The sequence below is a fragment of the Chinchilla lanigera genome, unplaced genomic scaffold, assembly GCF_000276665.1.
Source record: "Chinchilla lanigera isolate Chin_1 unplaced genomic scaffold, ChiLan1.0 scaffold00046, whole genome shotgun sequence".
Taxonomy (NCBI): domain Eukaryota; kingdom Metazoa; phylum Chordata; class Mammalia; order Rodentia; family Chinchillidae; genus Chinchilla; species Chinchilla lanigera.
In genome coordinates, this window is record NW_004955447.1 from 6467573 (window position 1) to 6489276 (window position 21704).

Consider the following 21704-nt stretch of genomic DNA (forward strand, 5'->3'; position numbering starts at 1 on the left):
AAAAAACTTTATTTTTAATATCAAAAACTCATAAGGTTATAATAATCTGCTTCATATGATGTAATTCTTTTGAATCTGTGGTATAACTACCTATATTATCCTTAGGTAGGAGTGTAGGTTTTTCTAGAAAATATAGATTTTTCCAATCTGATAACTTTGTTGATATTCTTCTAAGATAGTCATTTTCCTGCTAAAAGAATGACTTATTTTTTTCTCCCATGTGTTTTCTCTTAATTTGAGGTGAAGATTGATTTTATTTATACCAACTGAAACTTTTAAGCTATAAAATACTGCTTACTCTGTATTTTTAAAACTTTTGTTATAAGAAGAGTGTGTAAATAAGCAGTTACCCATGCTTTCATTTCCCTCTATATCTAATGATTATTGTGCTATATAGAAAAAAGCTATAAATTTAATTTTTATTTTGCTTTTATAGTGTCTCTGATCACATTGATGCTAGATGAATCTCATCAATTAGACAAGTACTTAGAGTAAGATACATGTGTTAATCAGTTTCTCATAGCAGGGATACAATACCTGACGCCCACAAATTAAAAGTAGAAATATTTAATGGAACTCACATTTCAGAACATTCAGTACATGGTCAGTCTGCACCAAGGCAGAAAAATCTCATGGCAGAAGGTAAGGAAAGTCAGAACTGCTTACACCATGGTTGCCAAAAAGCTAAGCAGGGCAATAGCAGCAGGGAAGAGTAGGTTAGGCACATATGTCATATCTAAGCTCACACCTCTGTGACCTGAACAGACACACACACATAGGATCTTGCCTTACTAATTTTCTGAAAATGTAAACTATTATGAAATCATAATCCAGTGAAGTTGACATATTGGGTTAATGATCTGCCTTTACAACTTCACAGCAAATACATCTCTTTAACTAAAATGTAATCTCCAAATACAGACAAAATCAAGTTCATAAATTTAACTAACATACTACAGTTCTTCTGTACACAAAGTGGTAAAGTTCCTCTCAGAAAGTCTCAACAGTTCTAACAATTTTCAAATTTGAAGTTTCTTGTGAGACCCCAGGCAAATTCTTAGCTGTGAATCTGTGTAAAAATAAAAAGATAAGTTACATAATCACAAAGTACAATGGTACAGGCTAAACATTCCCATTCCATAGGAGAGGGCAGAAAAGAATTGGACCAAAGCAAATCTGATATCCAGCAGGCAAACAGTAGCTCTTTTAGTTCCCAATCTGACATTTTGGGGCACACGGTGATAAATGTAAACTCAAAGGTGTGGGCGGCCCCACTCATATCACTTTGCAGGTTGTACCCCAAATAGCCTCTCTTGATCTATGTCCACTCACATCCTGCAGCTTTCCTTGGTGGACCTTCCACATTCTTAGCATCTCTGATTTTCTGCAGTCTCCACTGCACTTTTTGCTTCACTCTCACAGCCTGTCGTATTTCCCTTTTAGGGATACACTGCCTGACCTCTCATGCCTCCCTGACCCCACATCTATTGCTCTGTATGCTGGTAGGAATAGCATTGCATGGATTATGCCAAGGCCTGCTGTCATGGCAGCTTTAGATAAGACCCCTTAGGATATAGATGCAGTAGGTTTGGGTACCTAGATAGCTGTGCAGAGTGAAATGAATGCTGGAGAACCAATTTTCAAGGAGCCCCTTCTTGAGCAGTGCTCCAGAGATTCTGTAAAAAAAAAAATAAAAAGCTTATACTTTTGTACCCTTGAGGCAAGAATGGGTGGATCTTGCTGATTTCTGAGATATCCTTAAAGCATCTTTCTTTTTATGTGTGTAAAGTATTTGATTTCTTTTTAATTGTGCTCATCTCTTCAGCACATACACTTCTTTGACACCATCATTATGCACAGTTCTTCTGAGCCAAAAGTTAAATTTTTCAAATAGTTATTCTCTTCTTTTTGCCTGTGATTCTCATTATAAATCTGGCTAAAATTAGACAACATTACCCATGCCACAGCCTGAATGTTGGTATGTCTTTAAATTTCCTTTTCCTGCGTAACTAGTCCACTGCCATTAAACATAGTCTCCTGCAAAATATCAGGACATGGGAAAACTGTAGTCACATTTCTACCAGTGTATAACACAGATGTTCTCTAGTCTAACTGCCAGTAAAGTCCTTTATCCAGCTATAACTTCTGAGCTTGGTCTTCACTGTTCTATAAGCACCCTGGTTTTCTGAGCTCCAGTGGGAATAATTCACGATGCTGTTTATAGGCTTGTAAGGTTTCTCTAACCCATATCTCTAAAACTGCACAAAATCCTGTCAGAAACTCATTACAAGGTTACTAAAGAATATTGTCAGATGTAGTAATAACAACACTACTCCTACCACTGAGACTAAATAGCCAAAACCCACAATTTGAAAGAAGAAATGTTTCATCAAGCTCATGGTTTCATGAGATTCAGCACATGGTCAGTAGGATTCAAGAAGGAAACCTCATGGAAGAAGATCAAGGTGGAGAAAAATGCTTCATTTTATCCTGGTAGCATAGCAGGAGAGCAGTGGCAGAAAAGAAGGGCCGAGGGACAATATAGTACCCAATTCCATGCTGCTGTGATCTATCAATGTGGGAGCATACTTTCCTAATTGTTATGGAGCTGTTTAATTTTAATGTAGTTGACAAATCATTGTTAATGCTCACAATGCATATATGTGGAGAAGTTAAATATAATCAATTTTTGAGAATATTTCCTGCACATTTGAGAGAAGTGCTCATCTTCATAAGGTAAACATATATATTTCTCATTTCCTTCATGTAAAGGAAACAACTGTTATTTCATTATTAAATTGTGAATTGTATTAACAAAATATCTACATGGAAGATCAAAATATACAGAATCAAATTTTTTTTTAATTTTTTTTATTTTAAAGAGAGTAGTATATGACAAACAAACAAAAAATAGAACAGTACCAGTATACCAGTATCATGAACATAAGCAAATCAAAGCAAGAAAATTCAAAGTGATACAGTGTCTCAAGACAAAATAATACAAATCAACAGTGGTTGTTACTTTGCAGAATCAAATGTTAATGTACTTATATGTACTCCTATAAAATAATTAGTATTTTAACTTCTGTGTATCCTATTAAAATTTATTTCCTCTGTTATTTTAATATTGTGCCACTTCCAATTTTATTTATTTGAGAATTCTATTTTACATTTATGTCATATTGTAGAGATAAAACAATTATTGAAATATGTTATAGTGATTCAACTGTTTTATATATTTATAGAAATATGAACCTGATATACATGTAAGATAAATGTATAGAATATTTTCAGTTATTCATTATTTTGAATACTGCATGAACCCATGCCTATTTGAATGTAACTCTTCATTAAGCTCTCCTAACAATTTTGCAGGCCAGATACTAGTTTTTAGTATAAGGAACTGATTAATAACAACAACATGGTACTCAAACAAAAACGTAAATTCTAATCAATGAAGATAATAAAAGATGCGAAAACAACTCCCAGCACCTTCCGACACTGATTTCTGACAAAAGGGCCAGTAACATATGCCTGGGAAAAGGTCATTCTAAAAGAATCTAGTTATCCAGATGCATAAGAACAACTCTACATCTATATCATATACCCTGTACTAAAATCAAATTAAAATGTATCAAACACCTAGATATAAACACAGAAACACTGACTTTGCTGCAAGAAAAAAAGCATAAAACTCTTGAAGATAAAGGAATATGTAAAGACTCATGAACATAACTAAAATCATACAAGATATGATGTAAAGAATCAACAAGTGGGATTTAATCAAATTAAAAAGCTTCAGTACAGCAAAAATAGTTAACAAAGGCAAGAGACAATTCACAGAATCATTAAAAATTAAAAACTCTGCTAGCTAGTTTTCTAACAATGGACTAAAATCTATAATACATAAAGAACACAAAAACTTTAGACCCCCCCCAAATAAAAATCCAAGTGAAAAAATGAGAAATTGAAATGAATGGCACTGTTCAGAAGAAGAAATAAAAATGGCCAATAAGAACATGAAAAACACTCACCACCTTTAGACATTAGGGAAATGCAAACCAAAGCAGCACTGAGATTCTATCATAAGGTGGGTACCATCAAGAATTAAAAAATGCAGCAAATTCTTTGAGGAGTAAAAGAAACCCTTCCACATTGTTGGGGGAATGTAAACCCCAAACAAGTTAAAGCCACTGTATTACAGTGATATATACATATCCATATTTATAGCACCACAACTCACAGTAGCTCACTTAGTTACCTTTCTTATTACTGAGACAAAATACCTGACACTCGAAGTTAAAAAATGAAAGGTTTATTTAGCTCACAGTTTGTGGAGGCTTCAGTCCATAATTAGCTGGATCCAAGGCAGAGAGGCAACAGTTCATGGTGGACAGAGGTAGCAAAGCAATAAAGGGTAAGAGTGGACAAGTCTCTTCCTGTCCCTTATACTGTATGCAAGCTACCCATTCTAGGATGAGTGTAGCACTTACACCCTCAATCCCAGCACTGGATCATCAATCAATCACAAACTCTAGATTCAACAACCTCTGAAAAGACCATGAGGCTTTGGGGGACTTCTAGACACAGACCATAACAATAGCTAAATTATGGTAGCAGCTTATATTCCTAACAACAGGTGAATGAATAAAGAAGGTGTGTTATACACATACACCCTAGAATACTATTCAAACTTGAAGAATAATTCTGAGCCATTTGTGGGAAAAATTGTTGGATCTAAGACAAAATAGTGAGTGAAATGAGTCTTCTATGTCTCTAGAAGGTTAATATCACATAGTATTTCTAATATCAGACAAAGGAAGAGGAGCTGGAGAAGGAGAGGGGGTGGAGGTGAAAGGTAATTAAAATGATTCAGATGCGATGTGCACACACATAGAGCCAATTTCCAATATGCATGTAATTACCATGCACCATAAACATATAACAGAAAATTGAAAGAATTTAAAGAAAGAAAAAGAGAACTCTAGTAGATTGCTAAGACAACTCAGACATTTGGAGGTAGACCTTCAGCACGAATGGATGCAACAGTTCTTTGTGATCAGTGCTACTGAACCATAGTGCTACACTACCTCACAGTGCTGCATTTAATACAGACCCACAGGCCTTATTGGTCACTTACTTATTCTATCTATTAAATTTCTATGTCAAGAAATGTAAAGAGGGCCATGGACCCTAAGAAGGTAAGATAATTTGCTTATAACAAAACGATGTAGTTAGAGATACGTAAATACTGAGAAATTCAGGATCACAATCTGGATGTTGGGCCAGTGCGACTTGGGCTGCTGTGTAGCAGATTAATTTCCTTAATGCAAGGATAAGTCACCTCTTTATACTGGGTGTTAATCAGACCCAGTTTGCATTTTCAAAATTCTTATCTGTTTGCTTCTGATAAGACATTGATGATGCTTGCTGAGGTCAAATCCTTTTCTGATTTTCAAATATAGATTTCTTTTGTTTGTTAAGGGAAAATGATCATCTTACAAAATAACTAGGCTTCCATTGTTTCATTTTGGGTACCATGTGTGCCCCTATCTCTAAACTGATTTAAATATTTATATAAAACTTAAACATAGAGTGGAACTTTTTAATGAAAATTCAGATAACTTTTGTTTTAGGGAATTTTGACCTAGTGATTTAATGTAGAAAATTGTTTTTGCAAGTAGAGTAATGCTCAAAGAACTTAGAGTTCATGTAAGATTGGTCAGAGGTTAGTGGAGGAAGAAGCTGCCTGCCTTAGGGCTGGTAAACCAAAAGGAAAGCTTACTACAGTGTAGGAGCTTACAGCATCTATCAAGAAGGTCCAGTGTTGCCAGGCATGGTGGCGCACGCCTGTAATCCCGGCACTCAGGAGTCTGAGGCAAAAGGATCTTCGAGAGTTCAAGACCAGCCTGTGTTACAAAGTAAGCTCAAGGCCTGCCTGAACTGCATAGCGAGACCCTGTCTCAAAAAGACAAAAAATAAAAATAAAAATAAAAATAAAGAAGGTCCAGTGCTTTTACCTAGAGAGAAAAACTCTGTGTGTGAGGGGAGGGCAGGGGGAGTATTGTAGATTTAACTGGTGAAGAGGCAGCACCCACAGCTGTAACTACTAAAGCCAAGCACAAACCATGCTCATTCTGTGATGTGGGAACTGGCTGCTCTGTTTGGAAAATGAACATTGGGATGATGGGAGGGAGGGGGAATTTTGTTCCTTCCCCCTGACTTCTAACATCCTCCGGTTTGTGATGGCAGAAATTTATAGCAAACTAGCTAAATAAGATGGTTAGGAAGTAACCTTCTAGAATTTGAGACCTCTCAACTCTGTATAAACTACAGAGGGACAGATTCTAAGTTAAATCCTAAAAAGTATCAGAGGCAAATTAGTCAAGTCAGTATGAGAAAAGTAAAGAAAATCCGGAGATTCGCATAGGCAAATCTGAAGGAGAGAGGATATTTCTATGGTATAACATATTAATCAGCAGCCAGAGACAAGTCTATCCATTGAAATCCCCCCAGGTTACTGCTCATAAAACACTCCCCCTCCCTCACTTTGTCCACTGTAATAATATTTAACAATTATTAGGAACCTGACTTCCAAAACTAAGTAGCCTAAAACGGGAATCCATTTAAGCTGTGCTTTATAATCATCAGGGGAGACTAACATAAACTGTAAGAAATAATCCTTCAGATACTACTTAAGAGTGTGCTCTCAAAGTCCAACTTCTGATATTGACGTCAGCATCTTTCACAATTAAATCATAATGCATACAACTATGATAGCTCTCTTATTAATAAAAAGTGCACTCCTGAGGCTTGTAGAAATATCAAGGAAAACTTGGAGGGAACTAGGGAGCAGAAGTGGCTCAAAACTCTCTTTTAAAATTGCATGCCTGAGAAAAGCATGCAGCATCGTGCGCTTCCAGGTGAACGTTTGCACAAGCATAGGATGCTCCTCTTTTATTTACTGTTTTCCCTTTAAGTACCAAAGAGCTTTATTCTCGATTCTCAAATGGCAGTCGGCATGGCACTCGCTCTCTTCAGGTCTTCAGCCACAATATTACTCCTTCTCTCGTCGTACAAAATAAAATAATTGAGCTGAAATAAGATTAAGAGGCATCCAGAAGATGAACTCAGGAAAGGAACAAACATTGTTAGAGGTATCTGATCCCAGGATTCTTTTCTATCCCAGTTATTCTGAAAGTTAATTTTCAAATTTGCATGGTCACAGAATTATCTAATTTCAGTTAAAATCAACAAGATATTTGTGCCATTTTATGAAAAGATCAATTCAGAGATACTATGTCGGGTGAGCATGCAAAATTCAGAATATTAAAAGTTCCACGTTCTGAAGAAGAAATAGAAGCGTGCTAAGGGAAAGCAGGGCGCTCCAAGTTACCTGACCTAACGATGCTGAAGCTTCTCACAGATTCTTCTTGGGAAGAGTTCCTCCCAAGGTGCCTGTGAGAAGGCGCAGCCCTTCTGCTGCGGACCACCCAGTACCTGCTGCAGGCGGCACAGCAAGCTGTTCCTCCACCAGGGCCCCAGCAGTTAGGCAGCGAACTGTAAGCTCAGAGGTTGACTGAAGACGATGAAGAATGAATAACAAATCTTTGTTTGATTTTAAGTCCATAATAAATTTTTTTATTTAAAAAAACAATAAAAATGTTACAGAATTTTGAAATAAAATGACAGGAAATTAATAATGGTTATTATAGTGTATATCATTATCTTCAAAGTAGTTACTCAGCTTACCAGGTACAGGCACGCAAACTACATAGGGTCTTGCTATGTAGCTCCGGCAGCCCTGGACTCGCTGTGTAGCCCAGGCTGGCCTCAAACTTGTGGGGATCCTCCTGCCTTAGCCTCTCGAGTGCTGGGAATTAGGCATGTGCCGCTACGCTTAGCAGAAACAAATCTTAACAGAAGAAAATCTCAGTTAAAAGGAGCTTAGAAAGTTCACTTTGCAAAATGGGCATAATAAAGGGGAAAAAACAGCATTTTCCCCCTTTTTATCTTTTTCTCAATTAAAATAAAAATATTCCCAGTATAATTGTAGTTAAAACAAACAAATAAAATACACACTCTTTTCTCCAGTGGCTAAGGAACCTGGAAGATAAAACTTCCCATGGTGCAACAAGACATGGTCTTTTCTGCTTCCCGAAAGAAGGCTTTGTTTATCTAATTTACTGTCCCAGCTTCCTAAAGACAGTGGAATACTGTCCCAGCGTGCACACGGTCACCCCCGCGCCTGCGCAGTTCCTTGGCTGCGCGCCTCACGATGATTTATTACTCAGGGTTTTCCCACGCTTCACCCATGGAACAGAAGCCGCTGAGGACTGAGGTGCCTTCTGACCCCATCCGCACCGTCTCCTCTCCTTTCAGCACGGAGTGTGTCTGGCTCAGAGCAGACACGGAATTTGTATCTACTGAAGATCATAAAATACCCAGTTGTGCAATAATTAGTATTTCTAAAGTAGGAAGATTATTCCCATTTGTCACATTCTCAGGGACACAGTGATGCAATTCAGAATCCTTCCTAAGCTTAGGTTTGTTGTAAGGTCTATCAAAATTTATACAAGAACAATTATGGAAATTGAAAATTGCACTAAGGAAAATATATACTTAGAGGTCACTTAGAATCAAAAACAGAAATTAGAGAATGTGACAGTTATTCACTGTTATTCTAAATGAAAATCTATGGATAATTTTTCAAAATTGAAAGTTTTTGTCAGTACAATACAATTTCTTATTAAAGTGTGTGGAAAGGACACCAGAAGATGATCATGGAAAATAAAAATGTAGGAAAGTAGCTCTTGACAGTTTGAGCTACTCAATTTCATAAGTTTAAAACTCTAATGGATCACCAGTATTAAATATTTGAGTGGGAGCTATCTGAGTATGCTAGAGATACACAATTTTATTTTCTCCTGTTTATTAGGGTGTGTAACAGAACCAAGATGAAAAGTCTGTAACTTGCAGTTATTAGAAAGAAGAAATCTGGAGGTGACAGACACAAGCCCATTTGGATAGCAGTACACCTCTGCAATAGACAAACGGCTCAATGAAAATCATGTAGAAAGTTTTGAAACTGCCTCAGGTCTTTCAGGCTACTGTGATATAGCCTAACATTTCCAACCTCACAGAGCTAAGAAGGATAGTAATGGAGCCTATTTCATAAAACTCTCCTTGTTGTATGGAGCTTCCTGGTGCGAGCAAACACTTCCAACCACATCATATTACTTGCCTCCGAATATTCTGCTCCTTATAAAAAACGGTGTCTCTGAAGACACACTGACCATTCTCAGCAATAAGAGAAAAACTGTAAAGATATTGAACCTTCAGTAGTAAAAGAGACCACAAAGTCAAGCAAATCAGAATGGTCCCCATTACTGGCTGCAAGAGATTGTATGTGTGGTTTGACATTCCTGAACTTCAGTCTCTCCTTTGTTAAAATTTGGATGATGGTATCTTCCTTGCACTGTGATTACGAGGATTAGACCAAACCCATATACTGCGGGTAACTAATGGTAAGTACTTCATAAGTGAAATCTGTGTAAGAACATTCTAAGCTTTAAAATTAAAGTTTTAAAATTTGTCTTTAAAACTTAGTTCTTAGTTTAATCTTCAGCCAGTTTTTAATAGCTTGCTAATGAACCATTGATTACTCTGCAATGGAAAAATGTACAAATATGCAAAATCGACTTGATGAGCTATTGCTTAATGATGAACTTCATTAAAGAAGACTAAAATACACAAATTTGCATGTAAGGAAATAAAACATGCTAGAAGTGTTCCTTTGGAAATCTAGTTGCGCTGCGGTACCTACAGCAGAAATTGAATTTAATCATAAAGATCAGAAAGCAGCTTCCCCAAGGCAGCTACCAAGGCTTTATTTACTTTCTTTTTTTTTTTTTTTTTTTGGTTTTTCTCCGGTACCGGGAACCGAACTCACGACCTTGTGCTTGCCAGGCAGGCGCTTTTGCCGCTGAGCTAAATCCCCAGCCCCTTTATTTACTTTCATATAATGAGTGACAATAACAGTGTCTAAACTATAATATTTGTATGAGAAAACTAAAATTAAGTCAACATCTCTTTTTCAAAGCTAGTTATTACTGGACATCATGTGAATGTTGAATACACTTTTTAGACAGATTATGCACAGATGATTTGTAAATTCTATGAATCATGCATGTGAAACATAGCATATTAAGTGTTTACATCACATGGCATGTAGTAAAATTAATTTGTAATATATGTGCTATAAAAGGCCAAATCCTGTCCACATCAGTCCTCGTGATGTTACTGGGACCCATGGCCAGTAATCTATTACTTTAATAGGGGCTATCACATTAATATTTTTAATATGTGACACTTTTTCTTCACTTAGCTGTCCATGAAAATATGCCTTGTATGATACATTCATCATTCCTTCTCTTGTTGTCTCTATCATTATATCCACATTTCGGGACTTACACAATAAAATTAGATAGAATGGCCAAATAAATAATTGGCTGAGAAAATGACTTTAAAATTATTTTAGCATTGTATTTTTTTAATGAGAGTGAATGGTACAAACAAAGAAGTTACTGATGAAAAATGCAGCAGGTGATTGGGCAGTTAGGAAAGGTAGAACACCCAAGAATCCCGTGTATATATCAGCATGCTGAAGTTCAGGTTAGATAAGAAACAGTGATGAACATTAAGAAACCTGGTTTCAGAAGAGCAAATAAGTATTTTCACCAATGCTCAGGTCGCGATCAGAAAAATGTGACCCATAGGCCAGAGGTGCATCACTGCTTACCATTATGGGGCCTGCAATTTGGAACAGTTTTCACACACTTTTTAAGCTTGACAAAAATTATAGAGTAGCATAATTTATGACACATAAAAATTATGACATTCAGATGTCAGTACCTGAAAGTAATATTTTCTTGGGAAACAGTCATCTGCGCCTGCTTTAACTCTTTGACAAATGATCTGAATAGCTGCTGTAAAAATCACATGGCCCCCAAAGCCTGGAATACTGACTTTCTGGCCCTTTAAGAAAACATTTGCTGTCATCTGTAATAAACGCACAATGTCAACATGAAGGTCATTATTTTCAGTTGTACAATGAAAGGTGCTGGGCTTAGCAAGGTGGATGTTTTCACTTCAGTGTGATTTCTGGCCAGCATGAGAGAAGAGAGCAAGGCGATTTCAGACACATAAGTTCTGTTACTCATCATATATTAAAATACTACCCTATATTTTTTTCTAAGAAGATTTTTCCTCATTAAAAGAGTGCCAGGTAGGGAAAACAAATACCTACTCCATTATGTAAAATCATAGGTATCAAACCACAATGTGGAAAACAAATACCTTCATCTAAAAACTTATACACTGTTGAAAGGTTTTCTACATATGTTTCTCGCATAAGTTAAGAAATAAACCTCACACTTACTTTTAGCAAAATGAAAGAAAAAATACTCGAGAAACCCTTTACTTTCCTGAATGCTGTGCTAGAAAATGGATGAGAGCTGAAATGCCTCCTCCACGAGCTTCTAAAGAAATGGTTACCCTTGACACCTACTTTAAATCTCATAGAACAGTAAAGAAAACAAGGAATAGAAGTTCCAGAAAGTTTTTTGTTTAGCAGGTTTCTGTGCTATGCAGTTTAGTTTTGCATGATTTCCCCACAGCCTTTGCAGAAATGTTATTAACTTCAGAAAATTGTTTCTCCGCCTGCATGTTGAGAGAAAAAGCAATTTTAAATGTTTATTTTATATTTGAAGTTTCTATTCATAAAAGTAAAGGTGAAAATATTATTGCTGACTTCAAGTCATGCCCCAAACTGCAAAAGTACACATTTATGCAATGATTTACTGTACCTTGGATCTGATAAATAAAAATTAATCCCAGTTTTCTTCCTTCATTAATACAAATTGGAGTAAAACATAGTTTACGTAGCAGTCTTCATTTTCTCATGCTGGTGGGTAAGTATCTTGCTCCTAGATGGAGGTCAAGACAGCTATTGCACCCTGATAAAATCCAGTAAAGTTGAGATCTTGCTCACTCATGTTTAATAAATTGAAACCTATTGGTAATTACTAACTTTTGTGTACTGATACAGAGGGAGACATTCTACAAGAAATAAATAGATATGTGATTCTACAAGCATCCTTTCATCTACAGTCAATGGATACCAGATTTGAATGTGTCACTATCTATAGAAACAGCTTGTTATGCACTCTGGCATGGTTCATGGGCTCAACAAGTTACCTGCAACTTACTACTGTATACAGTTATAAACTGAAAACCCAACCACTCTTAATAAGTTACTAAGTGTAAGTTTCCACTTAAGCCTCCTATTGCCTGGAGACCTGTACTTCCTGTGCAATAGTTCACACTCTATTATTGACCTGATTAAATTATGCTGTATTGAACATGTTTCTGTAATGCTTACACACAAATGAAAATCACACCTTTTATAACTGCCATTATTAGGGTTAAAAAATCCTTGAGAAATTCACTGTTTTCCTCAAATTCACAAAGTATCTCGCTCATACTAACACAACTTTAAGTGCATCAGTATAAAATCAAAATCCAAACTATAAATAGACAGCACATTAAAACATGGATAATAGGAAGTAGGCAGATAGATGTCAATAGAGAAGGAGATCGAGAGATGGAGGGAGGACAGAGGGAAGGGGGAGGAGGAGGAAAAGAAAGGGAATTAAGATGTGTTATGTGTGTGTCCCAATCCCACACTAGGAATGTAACAATTACGTCCTGCAAACATGTAGCAATAAAAAATCAAAAGCAAATCAATGCAAATGGATTTCAAGCACAATATAATCCTTAAAAATATGTTCACCAAAGAATGAGACATTTTTTTGCTATTAAGGTAACACTTCCTTGAAACTACAGAGAGTACAGCAGTTTTATAATATACATAATTGTAACTCAATGAGTAAATCAGTGAATCCTCGAATGAAATTTCTTTTCAATTCCAGCCATTTTTTCAGTTGGTTGTTCTTGGGACTCTTTATTTTCCTAGTCACTTGGTTAGTGTTCCTCATAAATAGTCACCAATGCCCGAATGTTATGAATGACAAAGATTTTGGTGAAACAAAGTTAAAATCCTTCTAAAATTTACATCTAAAATCATTTGAACAATTGTCCAAATACTTCTAAAATATCTGTCATTCAGGACAGTTACAGCCAACAGTATATAGTCATTCAACACTGATTCATTTTGGATGATGCAATGCCTGATATTATTGCTTAAACCACACCCAAATGAGCACCAAAGACTCAACTCCTGCTGAGATGGGTTGGATCCTATAATTTAATGCATCATTGTACTATATGAAAATAAGTAAAAATATTAGTAAATCAAATTGATTATGATGAATTCTTTATTAAGGTCAGATAAAACATCTACAGAAAAATATCTGTATATAAATACCTAGATATGTATATATGAAAACACATATACATTTTATACAGTAGAATACATGCTGTATATATATAACTGTATCATTAAATGCTTATTAATATTTTCTTATAAAATCTTGCGACTGATCTTCACTGTTGCTACCTAATGAAGATCATCCACAAAATTTTATAAGATAAAATATTAATAATCATTTAAATCTATCAATTTGTCTATATATATATATATATCTTTTTGAGACAGGGATTCACTATGCAGTTCAAGCTGACCTTGAACTCACTTTGTAGCTCAGGATGGCCTCATACTCACAGTGATCTGCCTGCCTCCGCCTACACAGTCCTGGGATTATCAGCATGTGCTACTATGCTTGGTTCCTCCATGTTATAGAATATATTGCCCATTTCTAATCCATATAATTTTAGAGGCCGGCCAACAAATCTTGTAGTGTGGTAATAAATTTTAAATCCTTCAATTTCTTTTTTTTTTTTTTTTTTTTTTCCTTCAATTTCAATTTCAGATATCCTACATTTTCTCATCAATTTTATCAAAGACAACTTAACCATTATTTCTACTAATTCACTTAAAATGATCATATTTTAATGAGTCACAATTCATATCTGGAAATAGAATGACATTCAGTGATGCATTCTAATAGCTTCTTACTTTTAAGATTTCTGTTTTTGCTTCTGCAATTTTGGTAGCTACTTTGCATGGTTGCTTAAAGGTTAACTAAATTATTATATATTACTGTACATTATTTTCATAGTCTCACTATACCACAATTAGAAATATGAAGTTGGAACCACTACTTAGTTGAAACGTAGTTCATAAAATGTAATATAGTCACTGCAACTTAATATTGTGTATCATCTATTACAAAATAAATCAATTCTAAACTTTTCTTATCTTGAAATTTAAAAGTAAAACTATATTACAGCCTTTTTAAAGCATATCCAAATCACTGATATTAAGCTATCTTATTTCTCTCAACTGATTTTTTGCATTTTCATCTTTTTCTGATTATCTGAGTTATTTAAATTAAGAAGTTGGATGATACACAGTGGCTTAGGCTGCAGCTACAAAACGAGCCATAACTACCCCATGACTGCATAGAGCATTTTGAACGCATTGTTTCCTCTTAATAGACACTGCATTTTCCAAAATAATCATGCAAACATTGTTTCCACATAGATAAATTGTTCATAAAACAAGAACAATATTTTAAGAACAATTATTTTAAATACTGACTTAAAGTGCTCTTGAAACAGAACTGAATACAAAAAAGAGTAACTATAAGAAATGGTATTTCCCCTAAAACCTTGTATACATTTAAACACTTAGTTTATTCACTTCAAAATACTTGCTTTGAAACCTAATCTATAACAGTGATCAGTCTTGCAGCTGTCTCTACTCCTTGAAGCATCAACAGGCATGACCCAAACCTACTATCAGCCTCAATTTGTCCAGAACTTATTCATTCATATTAGAAACAGAGACTACTTTCATATTTTATGTGAAGCATTCTCAGGAATTAGCTTGCATTCGCAGTCCTCAGAAATGTCCTGTCACTTTTTATTCTGGTCTCGAGTTATTCATATAATGCCAGCTACTATTAATCACAATTTATCTCTTCTCTCTATTCTACAAAATAAAGCCCAGAAATGTTTTATAAAAATAACTACAGCAACATCAGCTAGATTATCACAACTCTGTATTTCAAACAATTGTTAGGTTTGGAAGTATTAGAATAAATATGTATAAAAAGTGTCCAGAGGCAAACCACAATAATTTCAAAGATTAAGAAAACAGAGCTACTAAAGGAAGCCTCTTTCAAACCAATTCCCCTTCTGGGATTAGAAGATGAATGCCAGACAAAAAACCAAACCTTTGGAAAGTCCTACCCTGCTCACAGGCTTACCCAGAGTCATTATTGTCATGTAGTACTGTTTGGTCTGGGGTAAGTTACAATTTGTTTTGATTCTTCCAGTCTTGTGCTAGATTGCCAAGAGTTTCTGAATTAGAGTTTTCATTTAGTAATTCTTTCTGCCCCTGGCTTTCTAGATACGATGGGACTTCCAGCTTTTTCAGCATGTGTGTGAAAAGAAAAAACTTTTTAAAAATATTAGTACATTACAAGACATTTTCACCATTTGCAAAAGTTAAATACCTGTATTTTGACACTAAGGTAAAATTATGAATTCAAATTTTGAATTTTAAAATCCTCTAATTTTTATATGTTGCTATTATACTTTGGATGTTTCATAAACTTGGAATGGTTCTTTTCTTTTTTCCAGTTGAACATTATAGCTTACTGGGTTAGTGTAACATTTGAAAAATATAGACAGACTGAGACCAAAATTAAGGAAACCATACCTTTCACAATAGCATCCAAGAATTGAAATATTTAGGAATCAATTTCACAAAAGAAGGAAAAGTTCTATTCAATGAAAACTACAGTACTCTGTAAAAAGATATTGAAGAGAACTTCAGTAAATGGAAAAATACTCCTTGCTCATGAATAGGAAGAACAAGCATTGTGAGAGTGACTATACTACGAAAATTGGTGCCCAGATTCAGTGCAATTCCCATTAAAATACCATTAGCATACCTCACAGATCTAGAGAAAACATTCCTAAAATTCATTTGGAACCAGAAGAGACACAGAATAGCAAAGCAATCCTGGGCAACAAAGACAAGTCAGGTGGAATCATAATCCCTGACCTGATAGGCAGAGAGTTCATGAACAAAAACCAAACTGCACATGAAATAATTCAAAGAAACAACAGCTAGGATCTCATCCTACTGAAAAGTTTCTGTACATCTAAAGAAATCACCAGCAGAGTAAAAAGAAAACCCACAAATTGGGAAAAAAATTTAACTGACTGTCCCTTGGACAAAGGTCTTCTATCTAGAACATATAAAGAATTAAAAAACATTAGCCCACCCCCCAATTCAAGGACCCAGTCCAAAAATGGGCAGGTGAGATGAATACACACTTCTCACATAAAGAAATACAAACGGCAAATAAATACATGAGAAAATACTCAACATTAGTCATTCGAGAAATGCAAATTAAACAACATTGAATTTCATCTCACTCCACTAAGAATGGCAATCATTAAGAAATCAACCAATAACAAATGCTGGCCAGGCTGTGGAGAAATAGGAACTCTTCTTGATTGCTGGTGGGAATGCAGACTGGTGTAGCCACTGTGGAAGTCAGTTTGGAGATTCCTCAGTAGACTAGGCCTAGAGGTCCCATTCAACCCAGCTATACCCCTTCTGGGTATTTTTCCCAGAAGATCTGAAAACATTATATCACAGCAATATATGTGCACCCTCATAGTAGCATAATTTGTAATTGCTAAATCGTGGAAGCAACCCAAATGTCCATCCACTGAGGACTGAATAAAGAAATTGTGGTACTTTTATATAATGGAATATTACTGAGCTATAAAGAAAGATAAACTCAAGGCCTTTATAGGTAAAACTAGAGACCATACACATAAGTGAAATAAATCAGATCCGCATGTGTAAGCATTGTATTGTTTCACTAGCGTAAGACCTGAAAGAGTGAATAAAAATTAGGAGGTATGATAGACATTGTGAAATGAAAGGAAAATGCTCAAAAGTAAAGGGCAACTTGAGTGTGGGAAAAGATATGGGAAAGAAGGGGAAATTATGTAAGATGTATATACAGGCTAGCTAACATAGTGGTACTACTGACTTCTATTGCTCTTCTGGAAGGAACAGTTAATGATTACTTGTTTGATCAATCTTGTATGTCTCTGTTTGTTTTCCTGAGAAACCACTTTGAAGATCTCAATAAGTAATGCAACAATCATGGTTAATTTCCTACAACTTTGTCTGTAACTCTGTTTTGATTGTATTGTTCTTATGCTATTTTGTAAATGGATGTCTGTTTCTTAATATATTTTCCTTCTTTTATTTTTTAAAATAAAAAAAAATCCCTGATCTGAAACTATACTACAAAGCTACTGTACTAAAGTCAACATGGTACTGGCTAAAAAACAGACCTGAGGCTCAATGGAACAGACTGGAAGAAACAGCCACAACGTAAAACACACTCAGCCACCTAATCTTTGACAAAGGTGTCAAACAAACTCAGTGGAAGAAAGATGGCCTCTTTAATAAGTGGTGCTGGAAAAATTGGCTTGCCACCTGCCAAAGACTGAAAATAGAACCAAGTCTATCACCATGCACCAAACTCAAGCCAAAATGGATCACAGATCTCAATATTAAAACAGAAACACTAAATCTATTGTAAGAAAAAGTAGGTAAAAATTTTGAAGACATAGGAGTAGGCAGAGAGTTCATGGACAAAAACCAAACCACACGTGAAATATTTCAAAGAATGAAGAAGTGGGACTTCATCTTACTGAAATGTTTTTGCACATCTAAAGAAATTATCAGCAGAATAAAAAGAAAACTCACAGTTGGGAAAAAATTTTAACTAACTGTCCCTCAGACAAAGTTCTCCTATCTAGAACATATAAAGAATTAAAAAACATCAACCTCCCCAAATAGAACAACCCAATCCAAAAATGGGCAGCTGAGATGAATACATACTTCTCAGATAAAGAAATACAAATGGTAAATAAATATATGAGAAAATGTTCAACATCATTAGTCATTCAAGAAATGCAAATTAAACAACATTGAGTTTTCATCTTACTCCAGTGAGAATGGCTATCATTAAGAAATCAACCAAAAACAAATGCTGGCGAGGCTGTGGAGAAACAGAAACTCTTCTCCACTGCTACTGGAAATGCAGACTGTTAAATCCACTGTGGAAATCAGTTTGGAGATTCCTCAGCAAACTAGGTCTAGAGGTGGCATTCAATTCAGCTATTCCCCTTCTGGGTATTTTCCCAGGAGATCTGAAAACATCATATCACAGTGATATATGTGTATCCATGTTTATAGCAGCACAATTTGTAATAGCTAAATCATGGAAGCAACCCAAAAGTCCATCCAGTGAGGACTGGATAAAAAAATTGTGGCATTTTGATATAATGAAATATTACTCATCTATAAAGATAAACTTGAGGCTTTTATAGATAAATAGTCACAACTCGAGACCATACTCATAAGTGAAATAAATCAGACCTGCATGTGTAAGCAACATATTGTCTTACTAGTGTAAGAACCTGAAAGAGTGAATAAAAATTAGGAGGTATGATAAACATTGTGAAACAAAGGAAACTGTTCAAAAGTGAAAAGCAACTGTGACGAGGGATAAGAGAAAAGAAAGAAGGGGAAAATTATGTATATATGTATATACAGGATTGCTAACACTTATACTATTGACTTATATCACTTTATTGAAAGGAACAGTTAATGATTAATTATTTGATCAATCTTGCATGTCTCTATTTGTTTTCCTGAGTAACCACTTTGAAGTTACCAATATGTATTACAACCATTGTTAATTGTCTGTAATTCAGTATTGGTTGTACTATTCCTGTACTACTTTGTAATTGGCTGTCTGCTTGTTAATATGTTTTCATCCTTCTACTTTAAAAAAAAAAAAAGAAAAATATATTTGTCAGAAAATTAAGGAAAGCTTACCTACTCGAAATTACTCATCTCAATATTTATGTCAGATATGGCTTTAGATTTTGGTAACAGAAAAGTGGACAAAACTGACACTTTTAGCAAATGTTAGCTTGAATTTTATAGAGGGAGAAAGTATAAAATGAACAAGTGATTACAAAAGAACTGAGTATTTCTAAAATTTGCAAATAGGCAAAAGTTTCTCATGACTTAAATATCACAGCATATACAATATTTTTTCATCACAGGGAAAAGCGTAATATAGAAAATTAGCATGACAGGGAACAAAGGAAAGAATGATTATATTGAGTTTACTTTTGCAACTTTTGATAAAGCAACCAAGAATCATCCCTGTCTTACATGTTAAGAGTCCTGTGGTTTGTGAAATTAAGAAAAACCATCAGATTATGACCCAAAGAGAATTTCTTTCTTGTTTTCATGTTTTCAACATTCTGCTGGTACAAAATTTTAAATGAGACCCTGTAGAAATAAAAATACATAAGCGGGAATCTGAGCAACAGACATTATTCAAAAGCGTATTTTAAAAGATTGCACTGAATTCTTAATTCCCAGAGCAGTCCATGTTGGATTTGCTGTTTGCGGCACTCATATCTCCACCACATGCCAGCATCATCCCTGGGGTTTCATATACAACTGCACGTTGGGGTCAATTCATTTCAGTTTCTACCATGCTATGCATTGAAGAGAAAGTACAAAGTATTTGCTAAATTTTTTAATGGTTGTGTTTAGCAAATTTGTTTGCCAGCAGATTATTTTATTCCATATGACCATCAAGAAATCCCTTTACCGTAGGAAATGCCCCATCTTTATCCTTACAAAAGTCTTAGGCCATGTTCCAGGGATTTTTTTCTCTAACCCAAGGGATATTTTCTCCTTTTAATCACTTCACTATTCTCCTAGATGAGGGCGGACTTATTGTTTGTTGGTAAATGAATACTTGTAACTAACTCAGTGTTTTGGGATGTATGATGTTTGGATTTAATTGTGGTGAGCCTTGTTTCTTCTGTTCACTTAATGACTACGAAGGTGAATAGTATATGTTTTCTAAAAATCTGGTTGGGTTAAGGGTCCTATGGGTAGAGAACTGTTGTCAGAAGGATGTATCTTTGTGAACATGAAAAGGAAGGTAGCACTGAGAACATGAATGCTACTACAGTGAAAGCTGAAGATTGAAGAGTAATAGTCACCTCACATAGTTAGGACAATATGAACAATAAGCAGGAATCATCTATAATGTTCAACTTGGCCTCAGTGCATTGTAAGGATAAAGGTGGGGCGTGTCCTCTATTTCGTCCAGTTCCCAGATGTAAAGACAAAGTTTATAAATGTGTAGACTCACACTTTACTTACCACACACGGTACAGTTGCCAATTATTTGTCCCTGCAAAAAGAGTGCTTCTTAAACTAAATGGTGCTTCACACCCACTACTGAAGCACTCTCCAAATAAGATTCAGTAATGAGGCAATTTCCTCGCATGATGCAGAACCCTAGTACTGTGTAGTCCTCTGAATTCAAAGGTCCTTGTCTGTACTCCATGTAAGTAGGTCAAAATAATAGCATTAGTTCCAACCCCAGTAATCTTTTCACTTACTCTTTTACTTTGGAATGTAATACAGTCCTCAGAAGTGACAGGAATGAAAAAGATAGGCACAAAAGCATGTGGTGGGAGTGTGCTGTACTTGTAACTGAAACTTGTGGAATGTTTGTGAGAATAACTGTCATTTTTAATCCAACAGAAACATTATATTTATGACTCAGTTTTTTTCATATGCATTTCCCTGTCCGCTTAAAGCACCTCAGTAGATTTCTTTAAAATTATTTGGCCATCTGTGGCTTTTCTTTAGATGGTAGCATTTTTTTTTGTGAATGAGTATGTATACACTTTATTTTAAACGGACTTAAATACTGAAGGAATTTCATTTATATATCTTATGTATTCATGAAGGTCAATTAAACATGCCAAATCTATACTAGGGTTCCTGCTAGCGATATTATCTCCAAATTTTCTTGTCATACAGTCTCATAAACTCCTTCAAAGTCAAGAATTTCTATTTTTAATATTTATCTATTAGTTGTTCTTTCAGTGCTTAAATTTTCTCAAACTAGAAAATAATAACATCAGTAATTTTTGGTAAAGGTGTATTTATGAATAATGAGGCTCTTTTGAATTTTTTAACAAAAATAAAACATTTTAACATAGATGTTCATGAAATGTTATCAACATGCTTGTGATTAATGTCTGTGTGTCTTGTAAATCGGCAATAAGTAGTAAATACAGGGTCTAAGTCAAGATGATAGACAAAAACATGTATAATTTTCATTCTTCACAGACACATTGACCTCAGAGAAAAGATGTTTAAATAGAGGTGTGTGTCTGTGTATGTGTGTGTGTAAAAGCAAAATAACAACTATCAAAAGAAAGAGATATTATCAACTGAAGAAGTTGTATACTATCAATGTAATGTAAAAAGCAACAGATTAGCGTGTGTAAATCAGAAAGAAACTTGCAAAAAATGAGTCATTTTCTTAAGGGAAATAACATCTAAATAAAACACAGAGAATAAAAGTAGAATAAAAGTTCCCAAAAAACCACAGAATTCTGGGGATGGGGACTTCCAGAACTTCACATTGAAGACCTTTGCAACTTTCCTCTTCCACTGAGCCTGCAAA

General features: G+C 35.1%; 1 long non-coding RNA gene across 1 annotated transcript; it reads right to left on the reverse strand.

The window, feature by feature from the left end:
- Positions 1 to 436: 436 nt before the first annotated feature.
- On the reverse strand, positions 437 to 20708 carry LOC102014625. Its single transcript, XR_262411.1, has 3 exons — positions 20626 to 20708; positions 1597 to 1676; positions 437 to 1069 (listed from the first exon to the last, which is right to left on the reverse strand). It is a non-coding gene; the product is annotated as an uncharacterized LOC102014625 (long non-coding RNA).
- Between the last annotated feature and the right edge of the window lie 996 nt (positions 20709 to 21704).